At 44.0% G+C, this 20,685-nt stretch overlaps 1 non-coding gene across 3 annotated transcripts; it reads right to left on the bottom strand.

Moving 5' to 3' along the window:
- Positions 1-2,775: 2,775 nt before the first annotated feature.
- D130052B06Rik lies at positions 2,776-20,288 on the bottom strand. Of its 3 annotated transcripts, XR_001780183.2 has the most exons (5): positions 20,043-20,288; positions 19,870-19,952; positions 11,809-11,879; positions 10,758-10,916; positions 2,776-4,716 (listed from the first exon to the last, which is right to left on the bottom strand). It is a non-coding gene; the product is annotated as an RIKEN cDNA D130052B06 gene (transcript). The 3 variants fall into 3 exon arrangements; XR_381156.3 differs by having other exon boundaries at positions 19,870-20,288; XR_001780184.2 differs by lacking the exons at positions 19,870-19,952; positions 20,043-20,288 and adding an exon at positions 12,189-12,549.
- Between the last annotated feature and the right edge of the window lie 397 nt (positions 20,289-20,685).

Below are 20,685 nucleotides of genomic sequence, written 5' to 3'. Positions count from 1 at the left end.
TGCAGAAGTACTACAAGACAACTAGGCACTAGTTGTGCTGTCCTTGGAAGGAATTTAGGTACTTCTCAATGGATTAATACCCCATATTAGTTACTTCTCAATACTGGCTTGTTATAAAAGAGCAAACTTGTCTGCTCCCTTGTGTTCTGACTTCTTACCATGTGATCTTTGTCTTACTATGTCTTGCTATGTCTTACTATGTGATCGTTCCAGTCACAATGCCACCTGCCATTGCAGGCTCACTTTAGAAAGTGAACCAAAGGGGCTAGCCAACTTGGTACTTGCAACCTTCAAAATCGTAACCTAACAAAACCTCTTTGCTATAAGAAGGAGCTAGCCTTCAAGATTTTGTTTCAGTAACAGAAAGCATGCCCTCACAAGCTCCTTAACAGCCCTGTTGTCCTAGGAATCTGTTTTGGAGATGAAAAGATGGTTTCCAGAAATATTGAGGCATCTGCTAACATAGCTGGAAGTAGGCTTAGCCAACCTACAATATCCATAGCAGTTTTATTTCTGGGAGAAGCTGCAGCTCAGTCTTAGCTTTAGTGGCGCACAAACACCAGAAGGAGTTGGAAAGCAGCTGCCATGAAAGCGACAAGTAAAAACAGCCATAAAAAGTCCATGGGTCCTAACCAAATCACTCTTTCTCTTCGGGAAATAAAGCCAAGAACCAGTGTTAAGACAGCCATATGATTTCTTGGAGAAGCTCACTGGCAGATCAAAACAAGCTCTGTACTCTAGTCTAAAACTTGGAGTTGAGGATACTCTGATGGCAGCCAAACCCACTGAGTGGGACTTTGAAGACCCATAAAATGCTGGAGAGATGACTTCACTCCAGTTCTATGGATGAAACACATGGAAGTATGCCAGACCAACCAACTGTTACCTCCCATGCCGCTGGCTGCAAGGATTGGCTTAGGAATAGACTGAAAACAGGAACCAGTTTCAATACCAGCGGTGTTAAGGCTTTTGAGCACAATAATGCAATGAAGTTGTTCATTTATCTGCAGGACAATGTAAAATACACAGTCCACACTTACATATTTTATTTTCTGCAAGGTCAACATATGTTCCTGACACAAAGGCAGAGAGATGAAGAGAAGTAGACTCTTTGTTTGTTTGTTTGTTTGTTGTTTGTTTGTTTGTTTCATATTTGAGACAGGATCTCACTGTGTCCTCTGGCTAGCCTAGAACTTGCTATGTAGTCCAGTCTGACCTCAAACTTATAAGGATCCACCTGCCTCTGCCTCCCACATGCAGAATGAACCACCACACTCTGTGAGGAGTTGACTCTTGATGTTGCTACCTCTGGCTTCATCTGTAGCTACATGAAGCTCTATTGTGTTTTGGGAGACGTGCATCAACAAATACCAATAACTTCCTTCTTCATTGCTTTAGGAAGTTTACTTGGATCTTCTGTGATCCACATCTTGTCATATGCCATGTGTAATGGTTAGTTTTAACTGTCAATGAAATACAATCTAGGATCACCTGAAAAAGAATCTCAGTGAGTTATCGTATAGATCAGGTTGGTCCATGGGCTGATTTATAGGAGATTATCTTGATTACATTGAGGTGGGAAAGCCTGCTCACTATGAGTGATGTCATTCCCTAAGCAGGCAATCTTGAACTGTGTAAGAGTGGAGGCAGGGAGATGAATCTGTTCTTTGCTCTCAGATCATGGATGTGATCTGAGCAGCTCCCTCAAACTTCTGCTGCTCTGCTTTCCCTGCTATGATGGACTATAAGATGGACCCATGTGCTAAAATAAACTCCTTTCTTCTTAAAATAAACTCCTTTCTTCCTAAGTTTCTTTCCTTGGGGTATTTTGTCACAGCAGCTAGAAAAGAAGAAACTAGGACATCATTTTACTACTTCAGATAACACACGAAACAAAAACTCACAGCAACACAGTGGGATGGAAGTCAAGCTGAGCAGAGAAAGCTTAGTGTCACATCTCCCACACCACTCTGCTGTTCACTTTGAACTCGGATTATAAAAGTACAAGTCACGTACTGAGTAGTTACTGCATGCTAAATAGTTCACCTCCTAAGTTCATACTATTCTATCCTTATCACTTTGGGGTTGGCTGTATAATTATCCCTGTGGTATAATCAGGAAGCCATGGCACAGAGATTACATATGCCACGTGTACATGTAACAGAGCTTACATACATGCTGGTACGATCAAATAACCGTAAGTAGTAAAGGAATGACTTTAACTCAGAACTCTGCTTCATTCTTAAGCACTAGCTCAGGAACTATCAAGTTCAATGTGTACATGAAGTCAAGTAGGTTAACAGAATAAGGGACAAAGCAGAGAACACATGGCTCAGTATAAAGAAACAAGACACCGACCAAGGGATTGCTGCCATTTTGGAATATAGATCTGATGCTATGAGCCCTAACCATTTTCAAAAGAAAGCTGAAAATCTGGACTTGTAAATAAAATCTGCCCAATTTTTTTCTTTTATTGGATATTTTCTTTATTTACATTTCAAATGTTATCCCCTTTCCAGGTATCCCCTCCAGAAACCTCCTATCCCACCCCCTCCCCCTGCCTCTATGAGAGGGCTCCACCACCTACCCACCCACTCCCACCTTCCCACCCTGGCATTTCCCTACACTGGGACATGGAACTCCCACAGGACCAAGAGCTGTTCCTCCCACTGATGTCTGGATGTGAACCAGGTGTTAAGATACTTTGCAGAGCAAACTAAACAAACCTAAAAGTTGAACTTGGTACAAAGTCTGCACTGAATTCTGTTGGTGTTTTTCCCCAGAAACAAATGACTGTGGTCTTCCAAGCTGCTACATGATTATCATCAGCCACTGAGAAAGAGTAATGTATGCCAGTAACTTTATAACTTATTACCATGTTGTGGTAGATAACCTTTATTGTCAATTTGACTGTAATTAGAACCATCTAAGAAATAAAGCTCTAGATATGTCATCTCTGGGGGGCATTTCCAGAAAGTTTTAACTGGGTAGTGAAGTCCCACTCTAAGTGTGGGTGCACCATCCAATGGGGTGGGTTCCCAGACTGGAGAAAGAGACCATGGTGGGCAGAGTCCCAACATTCATCACTTCTTATTTCCTGAGTGCAGATCCAATATGGCTGACATTCTCACCCATCCGCTACCACATTGTCCCAGCCATAATGGACTGCATCTCCTCTTCTTCTCCAAGTTATTTTTGTCTCATAGCAACAGAAATAAAACAGGAACAGTGAGCTTTAAGATGCAGACAAGCTATGAGAGCAGCTATAACTGGTAAAGAGATTACATCCAAGCTGGGCCATAAGAAAGGTACCCTGGGGGGCAAGACCATACCCATGAAAGCTTTTGAAGACATAAATTCCTTTTAAAGGAGAGAACTTAAGCTGAGAATGCCACTGAAAGGGTCTCATGATGGTAAGCAGCTGCCTAGGCAAGCATTTCTCAGACTGAGCCTCCTCGGAAGCTCACAGAGGCCACTGTGTCTACAGTGCAAGGAGGCCAGGCCACACCTCATACTGATGGTGACAGAATGTAAGAGTACCATCTACATGGCACTAGCTTGGTAGATGTGAACCAAGCAAGAGTGATACCGTTGTGAAGGCTGACACCAAGGTTCTAGAAAACTGCATGTCTTATCTCATGCAAGGAAGCCCTGAAAGGTGACCTCGTGGAGCTGGGAAGCCAAACACCAGCACGCAGTGGAGACTTCAAAACATCGAAGATGGCAGACCGTGCAACATCCACTGAGGACAGATGCAGGCATAGTGTGGAGCAGGGCCATGTTTACTTCAGGGCAAGGCTACCCAAAGCTATTGGATTCCATCTTGAGCCACCTGCCCTTCTGGGTTTGGATCTTGCTTTGTCTCTATTCTCCTTTTATTCCCCCATGCCTCCCTTTTAGGATGGAGGTGTTAAATGGGAATCCTTACTCTGTAGCCTTCTAGCCCCAAAAGTATGTAAGTTATCTTTTGATTGATAGAAGAGCTTATCTTAAGTCTCAAAAGAGACTTTGGACTCTTGAACAATGTTGGTAATGTTATTGAGTGTGGAGGCTCTAGATCTAATGAATTTTTCATTGTTATATGAAAATGAGAAGTTGTCTAGAACCAGAAGGTATAAATAAACTGTAGTTAAGCATAATGATGGAGCCTGCCACAATACAGTGTAGACGGGTCACCTGTGCAGGACAGTGTAGATGGGTCACCAGTGCAGGACAGTGTAGATGGGTCACCAGTACAGGACAGTGTAGATGGGTCACCAGTGCAGGACAGTGTAGACGGGTCACCAGTACAGGACAGTGTAGATGGGTCACCAGTGCAGGACAGTGTAGATGGGTCACCTGTGCAGGACAGTGTAGGCAGATCACCAGTACAGGACGGTGTAGACGGGTCACCAGAACAGGACAGTGTAGACGGGTCACCAGGACAGGACAGTGTAGATGGGTCGCCAGGATAGGACGGGGTAGATGGGTCACCTGTGCAGGACAGTGTAGACAAATCACCAGTACAGGACGGTGTAGATGGGTCACCAGTACAGGACGGTGTAGACGGGTCAGCAGTACAGGATGGTGTAGGCAGGTCACCAGTACAGGACGGTGTAGACAGGTCACCAGTACAGGACAGCGTAGATGGGTCACCAGTACATGACAGTGTAGATGGGTCACCAGGACAGGACAGTGTAGATGGGTCGCCAGGATAGGACGGGGTAGATGGGTCACCTGTGCAGGACAGTGTAGACAGATCACCAGTACAGGACGGTGTAGACGGGTCACCTGTACAGGCCAATGCCCACAAAGCTGTGCTCCCTGAGAAGGCTCAGGCTCTTCTGCTCACATCTCCAACCTTTCCCACAGTTCCAACAGCCCAAGAACTGCATGTAAGGGTGACCACAGAGGCAACCCTCTATCACTCTTCTGTTTTAGCAGCTAATTTCCTCACTGCTGTAATCAACCTAAAGAAAAATAGCACTTATTTGGGAGTTTGTTAATAGTTACTAATCAAAAGGTTATTGATGGGGTACAGACCACGATGGTGAGGAAGATGATGATGACAGGCAGATTCCTAGCACCTGGGTGAAACAAGAGAAGAGAAAGGGAAATATATCTGGAGCTTAGCTCACTCACTCACTCTATCTATCTATCTATCTATCTATCTATCTATCTCTCTGCCTCTATCTCTCTATCTCTCTCTTCCTTTCTTTTTCAGGCCAGGACCCCAGTGCATGTAATGGTGCCTTCCATATTCAAGGTGTCTCTTCCTTCCTCAGTGAAGCCTCTCTGGAAACACCCTCATAGACACAATCAGAAGTGTGTCTTCTCTCTGGGTGGTGGTAGCACATACCTTTAAACCCAGCACTAAGGAGACAGAGGCAGGTGAATCTCTGAGTTCAAGGCCAACCTGGTCTACCGAGTGAGTTCAAAGATAGCCAGGGCTACACAGAGAGAAACCCTGTCTTGAAGGAAAAACAAAGAACTGTGTCTTCAGGGTAATTTGAAATCCAATCAAGCTGAAGATGAAGACTAATCATCATAACATTACTGGATCATGCAGTGTTTTCTTTCTGTGCCTTGCTTCTTACAGTTGATGTCTTTCCTATCTGTCTATTAATATAGTACCAGAAATGGCAGCAATAACTGGGCTGTTAGGTTATATTTATCTGTTCTTCAAACTGCATAACATTACAGTGTGTGTGTGTGTGTGTGTGTGTGTGTGTGCACACGTGAGCATGCATAGTGCATTGTCTTCAGCCATCTGTCATTGATGAACACATGCACTGATTATGTGTCTTAACTATTGTGAATAGCACTTCAGTGAACATGGTAGCACAGGTGTCTCCTCAGATATTAATCTCACTTCCTTGGTAAATGCAGTCATCAGTAAAATTGTTGGATTTTATGGTGGTTTATTTTTACATCATCGAGGAAACTCTACACTGTTTCCTACAGTGGTTGTATTAACTTACACTCGCCAACAGTGTTTAAGGGCCCCCTTTCTCTTCTTTCCTCCAGAACTTGCTACAATTGTGTTTTTTATTATGGCCATTCTAACAGGTTTAATGTAATGTCTCATTGTGACTTTGATCTGCAGTTCCTTTATGATTAATGATGAGGAGCACCTTTGAGATACTCATTAGTCTCTTCTTGTTTGTTTGTTTGTTTTGAGAAGGGGGTCTCACAAAGTATCCCTGGCTGTCCTGGAACTTGTTCTGTAGACCTTGTTCTGGTTATATTCACTCTCACAGAGAAGCTTCTGTCTCTACCTCTCGAGTGCTGGAATTAAAGGTGTGCACTACTACACCTGACTCCCATTCAATCTCACAGAGAACCCTACTTGTCTACTTGTAAGTGGGTTGCTTAGGTGGGTTTTTTCTTTTGGGTTACTTGAATTCCTTATATATTTTACACATCCACTCCTTATCAAATATGTAGTTTTCTAACTTTTTTCAGTCATATAGGCTGTCTTCCACTCTGTTGATTATTTCCTTTGATATTCAAATGACTGTAGCTTGATGAGGTCCCCTTAACATAGTTTTGATGTTGTTAACTGGACTGTTGGGTTATATTTAAACATTAACGCCCAATTCTGCACCAAGAACCTTTTTTCTGCTGTCTTTTAATAGTTTCAGTTTTACATTTTACATTTAAAATTTAATCAATTATAAATTGATATTGTATGTTTGAAATAAGGATTTGCCTTGATTATTTTGCATGACTACATGTTTTCCCTGAACGGTTGAGATACCACCGTACTTTCTTGGAACTTTAGTTGAAGATCAACCAGCCATGAACTCAGTCATACAGGAAGAAGGAACAACCTTGTTTTAAAATGCATAGAGCTTCAGTGTTCACAGTGCAGAAGGTTCTGGAAGGTGGTGGCATAAATCTGTGAATGTACTTAACACTATTGAACTATGCCTTTAAAAATTGTTAAGAGAATAAGGGCCCCGTATGGTGGCATATACCTGTGTAGGAGCTACCTAGGAAGGTGAGGCAGGAGGATAGCTTAAACCTGAATACAAAACCAGCTAGCATAGCAAGACTCCATCTGAAGCAAGGTCAATGGGTAATGTGATGAATACATATTTCACCACACTTAAAAACTAAAAACAAATAGAATAAATTGACCAAACAGAGAAAAATACTCCAGGTTCATATTACTTCATTGGTGAATTCCATCCAATATTTAAAGAAAAATCAGATGAACCCATCAGCAATTGTTTCCTGAAACAGAAGATGAAAGAATGTAGTCCAAACTCTTTTAGAAGGCCAGCATTTGCCTGATGCAAGTATACAGCAGTTTGGACATGTCTAGTTGAAGACTAATATCTCTCTCATAAGCACAGACAAAATTACTACTAGATCAAACACAATAATATTAAAAATACAATGACATATTATAACTAAGTGGAGTTTACTTCAAGAACATGAGGCTGGTTTAACATCTTTTTAAAACTTTTAGCACATTATCAGAATAAAGAAAAATGATAATATAGCTAACCCAATAGATTAAAAAAATGAATTTGAAAATTATTCTTCAGTGATCAGAACTGAACACAATTTAGATACATAAGAGATATCCTATAATATAATAAAGTCCACTTATCAAAACAATCTAGTGTCAATATCACGCTTACAAGTTGAAGTCTGGGTGCTTTGCCCCTAGAATAGAGGTTCTCAGGCTGTAGGCCATGACCTCTTTGGGGGTTATATATCAGATATCCTACATGTCAGATATTCACATTATGATCCATAACAGTAGCAAGATTAAAGCTACAAATTAGCAACATGAGGCACTGTACTAAAGGATCACAGAATTAGGGAAGTTGAGAAGCACTGAGCTAGACTGTGGAACTCCATGAGACTCACTCTTGTCGCCTGTGCTCAGCATTGCACTAGAGGCTCTGGCCTGTGTGCTAAGGCAAGGAAGCAAACAAAGGCATGCAGAAAGAGGGTGAAGTACAAGTTTGTTCTCTCAAATGACATGAAAATGCTTTCAGAAAACCCAGTGGAATCTACAAATAAGTATATACATACATATATACATATATACCTACACACATATATGCATACATACATACACATACATACATGCATATATACACAAATGCACATACATACACATATTCATACATACACATATATACAAACATACACACACATACAGACACAAACATACATACACAAATACATATATATACACACATACACACATATATTAGATACATACTGTAGCTAATAATTGTGTTCAGTAAGAAAACGGAATTCAAGATCTGTACACAACAACTCAATTACAGTAGAAACAATCAGAAATTAAAATTAGAAAAACAATACCAATCACAATGCTGAAGCAAACAGCAAATAGTAACAAATGTATTAAATTATAAACACTTAATTAACCCAGTTAAAGTCCTGCTCCATGGAAGGTTAACACAATTAAATAGAGAAAGTGAAAGTGTTCAGGGGTTGAAGGTCTGAGTATTGGTGGGGGGTGTCTCCCCAAATCCAGCCTTAGATTCAATTCCAGCTAAAATCCCACTGGGCTTTTAACTTTCAAAATTGATAAGATTATTCCATACTTTGTATGGAAGTTAAAGGACTTACCTAAGCTATCTCAAATTATTTTTTTAGCAACAGCAAAATGAATGGCCTAGCATTCCTTAATTTTAAGTTTTATTATAAAGCTTCAATAACCAAGACACAGAGAGAATAGATGAAAAACAGAAACTGCACTGGGGGAAATCAGAAGTCTATGTGTGAAGCAAAGATACCCTATCTGTGAGCTACTTCTCTGTTGCTGGAGTAAAACACCCAGCGACTTATGGAAGTTTATTGTCTTGTGGTGCCACAGGGAGAGTCCATGATGCTGCATGAGATGTGGTGAGCTGTAGCCAAAGCAAGGCGATGAGAAGGAGGACAGAGTGTGAACCGGAAGTGAAATAAGACTATAAACCCTCAAAACCCATCCCCAGCGATAAACTTCCTCCAACAAGGCTGCACCTCCCCTGACGTCCCTGAACAGCACTGTCAGCTGGGGCCAAGAGCTCAAATACCGGAACGTATGGGCACATTCTCATCCAAACAAAAACACATGTACCTTACCATATATAAGAATTAGCTCAACAGGGGGCAGGACATGTCCTGACTCTGTTGCCTCCCTTTGGATTCCTATCCCCTAGCCGGGCTACTTTGTCTGGCCTCAGTGGGAGAAGATGTGACTAGTTCTACTGAGACTTGATGTGCCAGGCTGGGTTACTGCCCATGGGGAGCCTTCCCTTCTTGGAGAAGAAGGGAAGGGTAAACAGGGAAGGGGTGTAAGGCTGGGACTGGGGGAAGCGGGGGCAGATGGGGCTAAGATCAGGATGTAAAGCGAATAAGCAAATAAATTAATGAAAAAGTAATTAGCTCAAATGAATGATAAGCTTAAGCTTAAGACTTGAGTGTGTGTGTGTAGATGTATATATACAAACGTAGATATACATTCTCAAATGTAGGAGAAAGTCTGATATTACTTAGAAAAACATTTCTCACACAAGACAATCACAGAAGTGCAAGATGACAAAATGAACTCTCTCAGGATGAAAACGCTTGCTCTTTGGTTTTTTTTTTTTTTTCGTTTTTTAATTTTTCTTTTTAATTGACATGTCACGTGTGCATGTATTTAAGGAGTACAGTGTAATATTTTAATGCATGTGTACAATGTATCCTGATTAAATTGGGGTAATTAGCATTCCTAGATCCTCTCATTTCTTCCCTTTTAGAACTTTTGAGTTCTTCAGAACATCTGCTGTTTGAACGACTCCATGAGGAAAATGAAGGGGCAAGCTAAATATTGAGAAAATATCTGCACAGCACGTGTTTCATGTAGAACTCAGATCCACAATTTATAAAGAATTCTCGAAACTCAATAAGGAGCAAAGAAATCAAACGGCTGCTTTATCCAAACAGAACCGATGGTGAGTGTGAAGGTCAAGTCATATTAGTCAGCATTAGGGAACACAAGGTAAACAAACTGTGACCCACCATATACTAGCCAACCTAGCTCCAGTTAAGACCAGTCACATGCGGTGCTGGTGAGGGCGTGGAGGAGCTCCAACTTACTCTCTGCTAGTGGCAATGTGTTTAAAACTGCTGTTTTAAAGAAACAGCCGAGGTAATCTAAAGAGCTTTAATAATCACCATTGAAACACATCTCTGGATATGCCCATGAGAGTGTTAATAGAAAAGATTAATAGAAGAGAAATCTCACCCATTCTTTAAGACAGTGATTCTCAACCCTTTCACAGGGGTCACATCTCAGATGCCCTGCATATCAGATATTTACCTTACAATTCATAACAATAGCAAAATCATAGTTATGAAGTAGCAATGAAATAACTTTATGGTTGGGGTCACTACATGAGGAGCTGTATTAAAGAATTTCAGCTTTAGGAAGGTCAAGAGCTACTACTTTAAAAGTGTAATACGTACCTACCCAATTATCACCCACTTCACTCCTGCGTATTTAAGTAGAATGGAAGCACATATATTTACAAAAATTCACAATAGCCTTTTCGAACAGCTAGATAACTAAAAAATAACTCAAATGCCTGACAATGGGTGATGCATAGATGAACCCAAGGCATAGTCCACACAATGGAATATTACTCGGTGATAAAAATGAATAAACTATGGGTACACAAAATAGATGCTTCTAAATTCAATTATGCCTGTGAAAACAATTTCTTTTTGTTACCAACTGGGGCATCTTCATTCACCCTTACCTTGTATTGAAGCCGCGACTGGAGACAACACTGGTCTGTGGAGCTGGCTAAAGGCACCAGTGGGTGAAGTGTTCACTGTGCAAGCATGGGGACCTGCCTTTGGATGCGCAAAATCCATGAGCAAAGCCAGGGTGGCAGCATGTGCCTGTAACCTCAGAGCTGGGAAGGCAAAGACAGGAGAAACTTGGGGCCTTACTGACCACCTGATCTAACCAATCAGTGAGCTCTAAGTTCAGTGAGAAAGCCTGTTTCAATAATAATGATGGTGGTGGTGGTGGCGGCGGCAGTGGCGATAAGTAAATCATAAGAAGACATCTGACATAGACCTCCAGCCTTCACAGGCGCACACACGCACGCGCGCGCGCACACACACACACACACACACACACACCACGTAATATCCAGAAAAGAACTCTTGTAATGACTGATTCTCAACAGCTTTCCAAAACAGGAATTTCTCTGGCTCCTCACAAATCAACCTCTCACTGTGGTTAGGTGTAGTTAGAGGTGATAAAAGTTACATGGTTTTACTTATTTAATCAAGAAGTAAGACTGTCTATGAGGGTCATTTGCATCCAGACATATTGTACAAGACAGCTTGAGCTACAAGATTGAATGAATGTCCTAAGAAGGTGGAAGGAAATGGAAGAGAGGCTATGCTGGGATTGGTGTCTCTAGACGCAGTGAGACCAGATTGTACATGAAATTGTGGAGCTACGGAAAAGTGCTCTTTGGAATCCCCAGGAAAACTTCTTGGAATCTGTGGAATTAACACCATTCATCTGCATACGCTGAGAATGCCAGCGGTGCAAAACAACCGGTCCTAGAGTGACCATGCAGAGTGGGTAAAGGTCACTGTGTCACTGTGTCACTGTGTCACTGCGCAGGGAGGGCCACACTTTCCAGGTACTGTTAGGTCATCTGAGAAAGTCATTGTGCTGTACACAGTAGATAAATGGTCCACTACCCAAGGTGGAAGTGCCCCTCGGTGACATCAAATATGTTGGCAAAGCTGTCAGTCAGGGCAAAGAGGCAGAAAGAAACACAGTACCTCCTTAAGATGCTCTGTACTGAGTGCAGCCGCTGCCAACGTTAGCAGAACACGAGCATCCTCGGTTATGCCTGGAAGACATTAGCATAAATGGGAGAAGAAAACTTAAGCTGACTTAGTGATTTCAGTATGGAGGAAACAACCTGAGACTAGGACAGTGCCTGGGGAGTCTTCAGCTAAGACAGTGCCTGGGGAGTCTTCGGGCTCTCCCGTTGTTCTTAGGATCTCAGTTTGCAAGGCCACAGACAGCTCCCTAGGTCTAATGACATCCTAGGCACAGCAGGTGGCCCTCTCCTCCAATTCTTTCTCCTGTTTTTCCTAAGGGTAACCCATCCTCCTGGAGAGGACCTCTGGCTGGAATCCCCTGTCCTCAGACCTACAGAAGTCAGTGCTGCGCATGCTCCACCTTCACTCTTCCTCCGTGACAGCCTTCTTCGCACTCAGCAGAAGGAATCGCTACATACAGAAAGATACAAGTGATTTTACAAACACAGTATCGTTAGTTTGAATAATTTTGACTTCTGAACAGACAGAATTTTATGAAAGTCGATGGATTTTCTGAAATATTTGTTCTTAGTACTGTAACTAATTAGGAATATCACGGTAACCTGTTTATCTTCAAACCTGGTAAGACATTTTGATGAAAAAAAACAAAAAACAAAAAACAAACAAACAAAAAAAACCCAAACAAACTTCTAAAGCAATAGTTTTCAATCTGTAAGTCACAACCCCTTTAGGGTCACATATCAGATATTTACATTATGATTCATGACAGTAGCAAAATTTTAGTTATGAAGTAGCAATGAAGTAATTTTATGGTTGGGGTCACCACTACATGAGGAACTGAGTTAACAGGTCGCAGCATTACAAAGGCTGAGAGCCACTGGGCTATTCAGAGATGAAAACATCACCTATAGTAAAAGTTGCCTTGCTGTGTCTCTGCAGGGGAAAGTTGCTCACAAGTCAGAGTATACTTCTTGAAAAATAAGCTCAGCCTCCTTGTAGTAATCAAGAGATGTTCTTCCCTCCGTTTATAATTCTGAATGACCATGGTACCCCCTTCTTATGGACGGGGGTGTGCTTAAACAGACCCTGGCCATGTAGATCACCATGTGTGCTCTGTGTGAATAGGTTTAGCCCTGCTGAGCTAAGAGAAAATTGAAGAGAAAATACTTCCGAATTCATAATGTATTTTTTTAATTGCACGATTTTTTTTGAATTTGTAAAAACAGGTTCTTTGTTTAAGCAATCATTCAGATCTTGTCATACAAGTTGAGAAAAGTCAGCTCTCCTTCATCTGCCATTGTAACTTCAAAATCCAAGAAATTCCGAAACCAGGGTTTTCATAAGCTTGGTGGCAGAACTAATTTGCTCTCAAGTCTCATAAAAATAGAAATTGAATCTGCTCATCACACTTAGTTTAAATATTCATTTATTTCAGTTGTTTGTTTGTGAGGGAACAGAATGCTGTCACAGACCTTTGCTGGCTAATGTAACATCTGCGGACTGAACTACATTTCTAAAATCTGGAAGAAGAAAAGAAGAAAAGGTTAAAATTCTGAAATACTTGATTGAAAGGTTTTCAGGTAAAAGAACGTTGATCTCTAGCAAAGATATATATTTGTTTTAAAATGTACGTTTTTATATTCTAATTTTCACTTGAAGTATTGAACGGTTTTCGAATTAAAATCCGGAAAAAAACTGGGCCAAAGAGCTGGTGACAGGGAGAGATCTGGAGAATCCTAGAGGATGGTGGGAAGGTGGGAAGGATGTGGCCACTCTTACCCTGGGGATAAGAAATAGGCAGGGGTAAACCGCGAGATCGTGGTGCTGTTCTCCTTTGCGCCGCTAGATGGAGGAAGCTCCCCGTCGAAAGCATCGTATCCGCCTCTGGCTCTCACTAGTGGGCCAAACTGACAAAAGTAGGTCCAGAGCCACACCCAGCTCTCAACTTGGGAGCCAGCGGGGACTTTGTGCCTGTAGGGTCCTTTGCTGACACAGGCCCGAGGTTTAATTTTATTGACACTTGGAGTGACTTGTGAACAAAGGAACGATACCTCTGTTGTAGTTGGCCTGCAAATTACAAAATCAGTCCGGTCCAGGACTTAGTTTTGAGCACGCATGAAACATCAGTGTGTTGGCAACTATCTTAAAAACCAAGATAGTGAGGCAGGCTAAAAACCCTACCCAGGACCAAGTGATGGTCATGGATAATGCTGGGCCAAAAGCTAGCCTGTGATCTCTCCTATCCAGGAAACTGCTTTGCACAGGCGGCTCCCAGAATGCAGACCAAGGCCTCGGGGCACCCTAGCCCAGAGCCTCCTCTAAGCCCTACTATACCTAGCTCAAGATCAGGAGAATCCAAATTTCTACATGTGGGCTCTTGTCCCCTAAAGGATGGGCTGAAACTGAAGCAGGCAGCAAAGCTGCTCCATTTCTTCTGAGGGCTGAAAAGTCCTAGAAGTTTGGAGATGAGGCAGCCACTCCAGGGCCAAGGTCCATGTTTGTACAGACTCCCAGCTACAAGTGCAGAGCACAGACAGAGACCATCGGAAAGTAGTACCTGCTGGGCAGGTCTAGAGGGGAAAATGGCTGCCTTCCCAGCACACCTCTCTGCTCAGCTGCGTGCCCCTGAACAAACATCTTCCTGGGTCTGGCTTCTGTCAAAAGTAGACAGAGGATCAAATTCCCAGGAGGGCTGCAAAGATTAATGCATACATGTCTAGCAAATATTCTAGGACTTACTTTTGGGTTTTATCACAAAAACAGATAGCTGGGTTGTCTGCTCTGGAATGTCCCCTCAGGAGATGAGAGAAGTTAGGTGAAAAAGTCAGAGATCTCCAGAGAGGGGGAAGCTGGCTGCTGAGCTATGGATCTGGGAGAAATGTGGTCCAACTGGACAGACCAGTCACAGAGATGCTAACTGCTGGTCTGGACAGGAGAATGGAGGGGAGCCATAGAGAAGAGAACAGCAAAATAAATAAATAGATGATAGATAGATAGATAGATAGATAGATGCATACATAATACATAGATACATAGATTCATAAATGCATAGATGCAGAGAGAGAGTGAGAGAGAAAGAAAGAAAGAAAGAAAGAAAGAAAGAAAGAAAGAAAGACAGACAGACAGACAGACAGACAGAAAGAAAGAAAGAAAGAAAGAAAGAAAGAGAGAGAGAGAGAGAGAAAGAAAGGTAGATAGATAGGTAGATAGATAGATAGATAGATAGATAGACAGACAGACAGACAGACAGACAGATAGATAGATAGATAGAGGCTATTTGTGCCACCTCCACTGGTGGAGGCAGACAGGCAGACAAGTCTGGGCTGGCCACATAGCCTCCTATCCTCAGCATCCCCAGAGGCTAGCAGGGCTCACCATCCCACTTTGCAAGTATGTGGCTTACTCAAGGTCAAGAGGATCTCACAGGTTGACCCAGCCTTGTGTGTTTGTCTTGCATTCACCCTGACACTGTAGAGTGGGTTTGTATGCCCAGGGCTTGGAAGAACATGACAAGAAAGGAACATGCCCTCCTTGTTTCTTCCTCGCCATGACCCACAAGCTGCAAGTGGCCCTGGAAATCACAGGGCTAGATGACCACAGGTTTTCCTCATTCTTGGACCCAGAGATGAACCAGGATGGAAGGTTGCCCTTGAGGAGTGAGAGAGGCCTGGGTGCCAATCCCAGTGTTGCAGGTATTTGCTGTGTGTTCCCAGGGAAGTGATTCTACTCCTCCGAGCCTGTCATCTATAAAACAGATATGGTAGAGTATTTCACTCACAGAGTGAGAATGGGAGAAAGCCTGTGAGCTCTACTGTCAGCCACTGGAATAGGGCTCAGACCCCTAATCTGTACACGTTGCTATTTATATCTTTAGGCCTCATTTTCCCCATCTGAGAAGTAGAGATACAAAGTCCTGCTTAAGGTAGCAAGTTCATATTCTCTTTCCTGGAGAGGAGACTGGGCACAGTTCTGCCTGTCTCTTGTTACAGAGGCTATCCTAGGAGCAAGGCTGTCTTCCACTTGGACCCCAGAATCCTGAGCTCCGCCCTAAGCCCTAGGCAGCTTTGGTGCCACCAGGCCCCTGGTACAGCATCCCTGCTACCTCCAGGTAGGAAACGTGACTCTCAGAATAGAGAATGACATTAACCAGGTCCATCCAGGGTGGAACAGCTCAGTTAGTTGAAATGAGAGTCTTCATAACAAACCTTTCATGGTATGAGCTCAGAGCCTTTAGAGGGCTCATTTATCTCTGTCTCTGTCTCTCTGTCTCTCTGTCTCTCTGTCTCTGTCTCTCTCTGTCTCTCTCTGTCTCTCTCTCTCTCTCTCTCACACACACACACACACACACACACATACACCACTGCACAACAACCTACCCTTGAAACAGTAGGCAAACACCAACGTCAGAGGCAAGTTATTACAATTATTACAAAATGGCTCTCCCTGGGCTCCATGCTGCCCCCCTCCCCCACTGGGTGAAAGGCAGGTGCAGAAGAGTGCCACAGGACCACATACCTTTGAGCTGCACCCCTATCCAAACCCAGCCACTTATTATTGTCCTGGGCCTCAGTTTCCCCCATCTGTAAGACTAGGCTAACAAGGGCACTAGTGACAGAGCACCATGAAAGCACACATAAGTCCCTGACACACAGCAAGCCCTCAGGGACAGGGCAACAGAGTGATGGTTGACAGGCGCCAGCATTAACAGTGAAGAGTCTGTCCGGGAAACATAACTAAAGGCAACTTAGAAGTTGCATGAGCCTCATAGATTGTCCCCTCGTGAACCTAGATAATATCAGTTGACCGATACATTATGCGTGGCCTCCTGAGGCCGAGGCTGCCCCCGGTCACACACGAGGCACTGTTTTACAATGGTTTTTATACAAGGTGAGGAAGCACGCTTTAAAAGGGTGATTAAACACATCGGGCAGTAACTGTGCAAAGCAGTGGCAGTCCTTTATCATCTTTATCAAGCACTGTGCGGTGTACATAGTATATAGGAATCTCCAGCTCCATAAAACACACGTGGAAGGCCTTGCACTGTGACATCACTAAGCGATGGGGCTGTTCCAGCATGGTGCACACTGCTCCCCCTGTTTAGAGGGAAATCCGTGTGCTCAGGATCTTCACAGTGAAGCCTATTCCTCCTTCCAGCCTAACTACCCCCACCATACTTCTCTCTTTAGATTCCTAAGCCACACATCTGAACCACCCTAGAGGTGTCTCCCCTCGATCAGTGTTCATGCCACGGCACCATTTGATTCTCTTTAGGACATACCTAAGATGGGTCTTCAGGACACTCACAATAGTTACCAATCATGAGATATGCTCACGAGCTTCCATGGCATCATTGTGTGGGGACTTCGGCCCCAAGCCCCTGCTCCCCATGTCAAGATCCCCTTAAGACCCAGGCTTGTCTTATCATCTCCTGGCACAGACACAGTGATGTTCGCAGCCTCTGTACATGGCAGGCACTTGAGAGTGTTGAGCCGAATGGCCACCTCTTTCCTAGTCTCCCCAAGGTTTCAGCTACACTGAAGGGCACACCGACCTTGACAAAACTATGGAGCTAACCTGATGCCACTTATATATAACTTGGTATCTATTCCCCGAGGTCAGTAACTAGAATTTGCTGGGAGCCAGGTTTCTCCTTGAGCTTTAGTATGTACACACGGGGAACAGGTGATGGGTCTTTTAAAATACCAAGGAGACGTTCCGTTTCCCATGAGCTAGAGCCCCAGGTCTTATAAGAGGTTCTACATAAGGGTCTCTCGGTGACAAGTAGAAGCTATTGGATTGACTTGTGTTACTGTCCCCTGCCTAAAGAGGAACCCCAAATTTGGGCTTCCGTCATTCAACCAGGCTCAGGGTGAGAGAGGGAGAGAGAGAGAGAGAGAGAGAGAGAGAGAGAGAGAGAGAGAGAGAGAGAGAGAGAGAGAGAGAGAGAAGAGAGAGAGAAAGCCTTCCAGTATAAACAACCTGTTTCCTGAGCAGAGCAGCCATGCCTGAGCTACTGGGGAGAAATATTAGACTATTAATGCTAATGTTGACCGAGTTTCTATTAGGGGTGATGAGAATGTTCTAGACCTAGATAGTGGTGATGGCTGTACAACCCGGTAAATGAAGTTAATGTCACTTTTATAATCATTTTAGTGCTAAGTTTTATGTGTATTTTGTTACAATGTAAAACAATAAAATCACATAATATTATAAGAAAAATCACAAAGTTACCACAGGTACCACACAATAGCCTCTCTCCTTACACTTGGGCCATCTCTCTAACTCCTGTGTTTCCCTTTACCCAACTTTCACACTGAAGGCTGTTGTATGCCCATACCTATTGGCCAGCCATTCATGAACCTTCTGGGCGATTTGCTTCTAGGCAAATTGATTTCTAAGTAGTTTGTAATGTGAAGAATAGTGAAGGATAGCCCCACCACACCCTGCCTCTTTGTCAAAGTAAACTTGTTAATGCAAGGTAGTTACCACCCTAGAGTCAGCCACGAGTCTTTCTACTTTTACTAAGTCCATAAGATGGTCACCTACGGCCAAATCCCCAGGACATATTGCTGGTTGAGCCTCAGCTCGGTGTCAGCAATTTGACCTACAAGCTTCCCGGGCAGGCTGTGATTTGGCAAAGGAGAGCCTAGGTTTTAGTTTTTATAGCCTACCATACGATTAATTAGGGCAACTTAGACAATGTGTCTTAATTAAAACGTTCCTTCTGTGTAAGACCTGGACAACACACACAATAGAAAGACACTAGATAATAATGGGCTTTTCATACAGATCTGACGCTGACCCCAGACTCATTCATGCTGGGTGAGACCTGGACAAGGTCAGTATCTCTCCTAACCTGTTTCCTTCAGTGGGAAGTGAAAGCAGGTGTCTGGCCCACACTTCTCAGCCAGATAAAGAATAAGCACAGGGAGAGCATGCGGGAGGAAGACCAGCACTCAGGGGCAGCAAGAAGTGTTCACACTCTTCCTCCCTCCTCCCACCGTCCTCGCCCGAATCTACGAGGTGAGCACGCTGTCTTACCCTTCGCGCACACCGTGCCTGAGTCCAGATGGTTTCTGGGTAAACCAAGGAACAGGAGTCTTTGTAAGGACTCGGAGCTATGGGGCCCTTCCCTCCCTCATGTGTGTCCCTCATGTGTGCTCTTCCTGAGTCCTCCCCGTGGGTGTCATTGTCCTCCCCTGTGGCCCTGCACGGCTAGGTAAGCTGAGAGCTGAATCTCTCATGAGCAGTAAAACAAAGGCAGGATTGGTGGAGATACCTGCCCTGGGTTACAATGGCATGGGTGGCTAGGGGTGAAGCTGCCACTCAAACCCAAAGCAGCTGAGGTATCTAAGAAGCTCCAGGTAAGGCTGGAGGTAGGGGTTGGCCTTCCCTGCTGCAGGAGCAAATTACAGCTTGCAGCCTTTAGTAAGACAACTGTGGAGCTAGAGCCTGAGAAGCCTGGTTTTCAGGGAGATTGCTGAGGGTCACAAGCATAAAGCTTGGGGGCCCCTGCAACTCAGACATAATAACCAGGGCGACATTACAGAGGCGTGTCCCAGGAAAGGGCTCCAAGACACTCGGCTCTCCATAAAGCTGTTCACTCTGCTTATTGGCTTCACTGTGTAAGACAGGATTCTTGCCATGTAGCCCTAGCTGGGCTCAAACATGGAATCCAGCCTTCTGAGTGCTAGGGTTTCCAATGTCTGTTCCATACCTGGCTCCACATTTAGCCCTCCTTCTAGAAAAGGTTGATGATAATACAATTGTCAAAGAGTAAGGTAAGTATATACATTTGCTGTATTTTATCTGGGTTCCTCTCTGTGCCTCCTCTCAATTAAGCCTCAGTACAACTGACCAAGATAGGGACTAAAGCTCCCCTGTACAAACAAAGTAGGGACTCCTCCAAACAAAAGGATTTGTTTGCCTAAATTCACTTGGCCATGGGTGGCAAGGCTGGGCGCTCCCACCCCTGCTCTGCTTCACTCTGTCAACAGAACCTTGTCAACAGTCAGACATCTCCTGCGCCCACCCTTCCCCTCCATCCAGACTCACCCCAACCAGGAACGTGAAGGTCACAGTCCTGACCCCAAGGAGTAGGCTCACCCGTGAGGTCAGGTTACCGCTGGAAACTCCTTCTAGAGAGATGAAGTATGGGGGAGGTGGGCAGACAGCTGCAGGGTCACATTCACAGACAGACATTGCCAGGAGGAAGCCACATGCCTTACCTCCCAGCTCATCCATCTGGTGGGAGCAGACACAGACAGATGCTGTCATGATCGAGTTCCAGAGGCCCTGGGGGCTAGCAGAACCCTGTCAACAGCTGCTTCAGCACAGCCCATCTGGAGCTCTCTGCTTGCTGCAACCATAGCCCTTCTGAGGACCCTCAGGACCAATGGTGCCACACCCTGAGTGAAAGCAATGCCCAAAAGGGGAGGGTCCTCCACAGAGGCTAGGTTGAGTCACTCTGAGCCCTGTTTTTCCTACTACATGGCAATGCTGGGAAAGTGGGGGACCAAGAGTCTGAGAAAGAAACCATGAGCCTCTAGGTTTTAGAAACAATGAAGGAACACACCCAAACACCCACCATAAACCCACACGTAAGACAAGAGGCTCTGCAAGTCTCTGTGGCCTAGATGAAGGCCCAGAAAGTGTCCCTTAATAGCCTAAGTAAGGCTCTGAGAGGAGGCAAAGGTCCCAGGGCTTAAGGACACAGTGGGCATGCAGCTGTCAGCCCAGCTTCTCCCACATTCCCAGGAAGGGAACAAAAGGTTCACACAACTCTCAGTGGGACCAGGTACCTCTGATCCAAGGCCATTCATGAATTGTTCCTCAGTCCCTCAGTCCCTCAGCCCCCAGGCAGCCTGGGGC

This window comes from Mus musculus, chromosome 11, assembly GCF_000001635.26.
Source record: "Mus musculus strain C57BL/6J chromosome 11, GRCm38.p6 C57BL/6J".
In the NCBI taxonomy this organism is placed as follows: Eukaryota; Metazoa; Chordata; class Mammalia; order Rodentia; family Muridae; genus Mus; species Mus musculus.
Note: the sequence above shows the minus strand (reverse complement) of the source record. Positions and strands in the feature narration are given on the sequence as shown.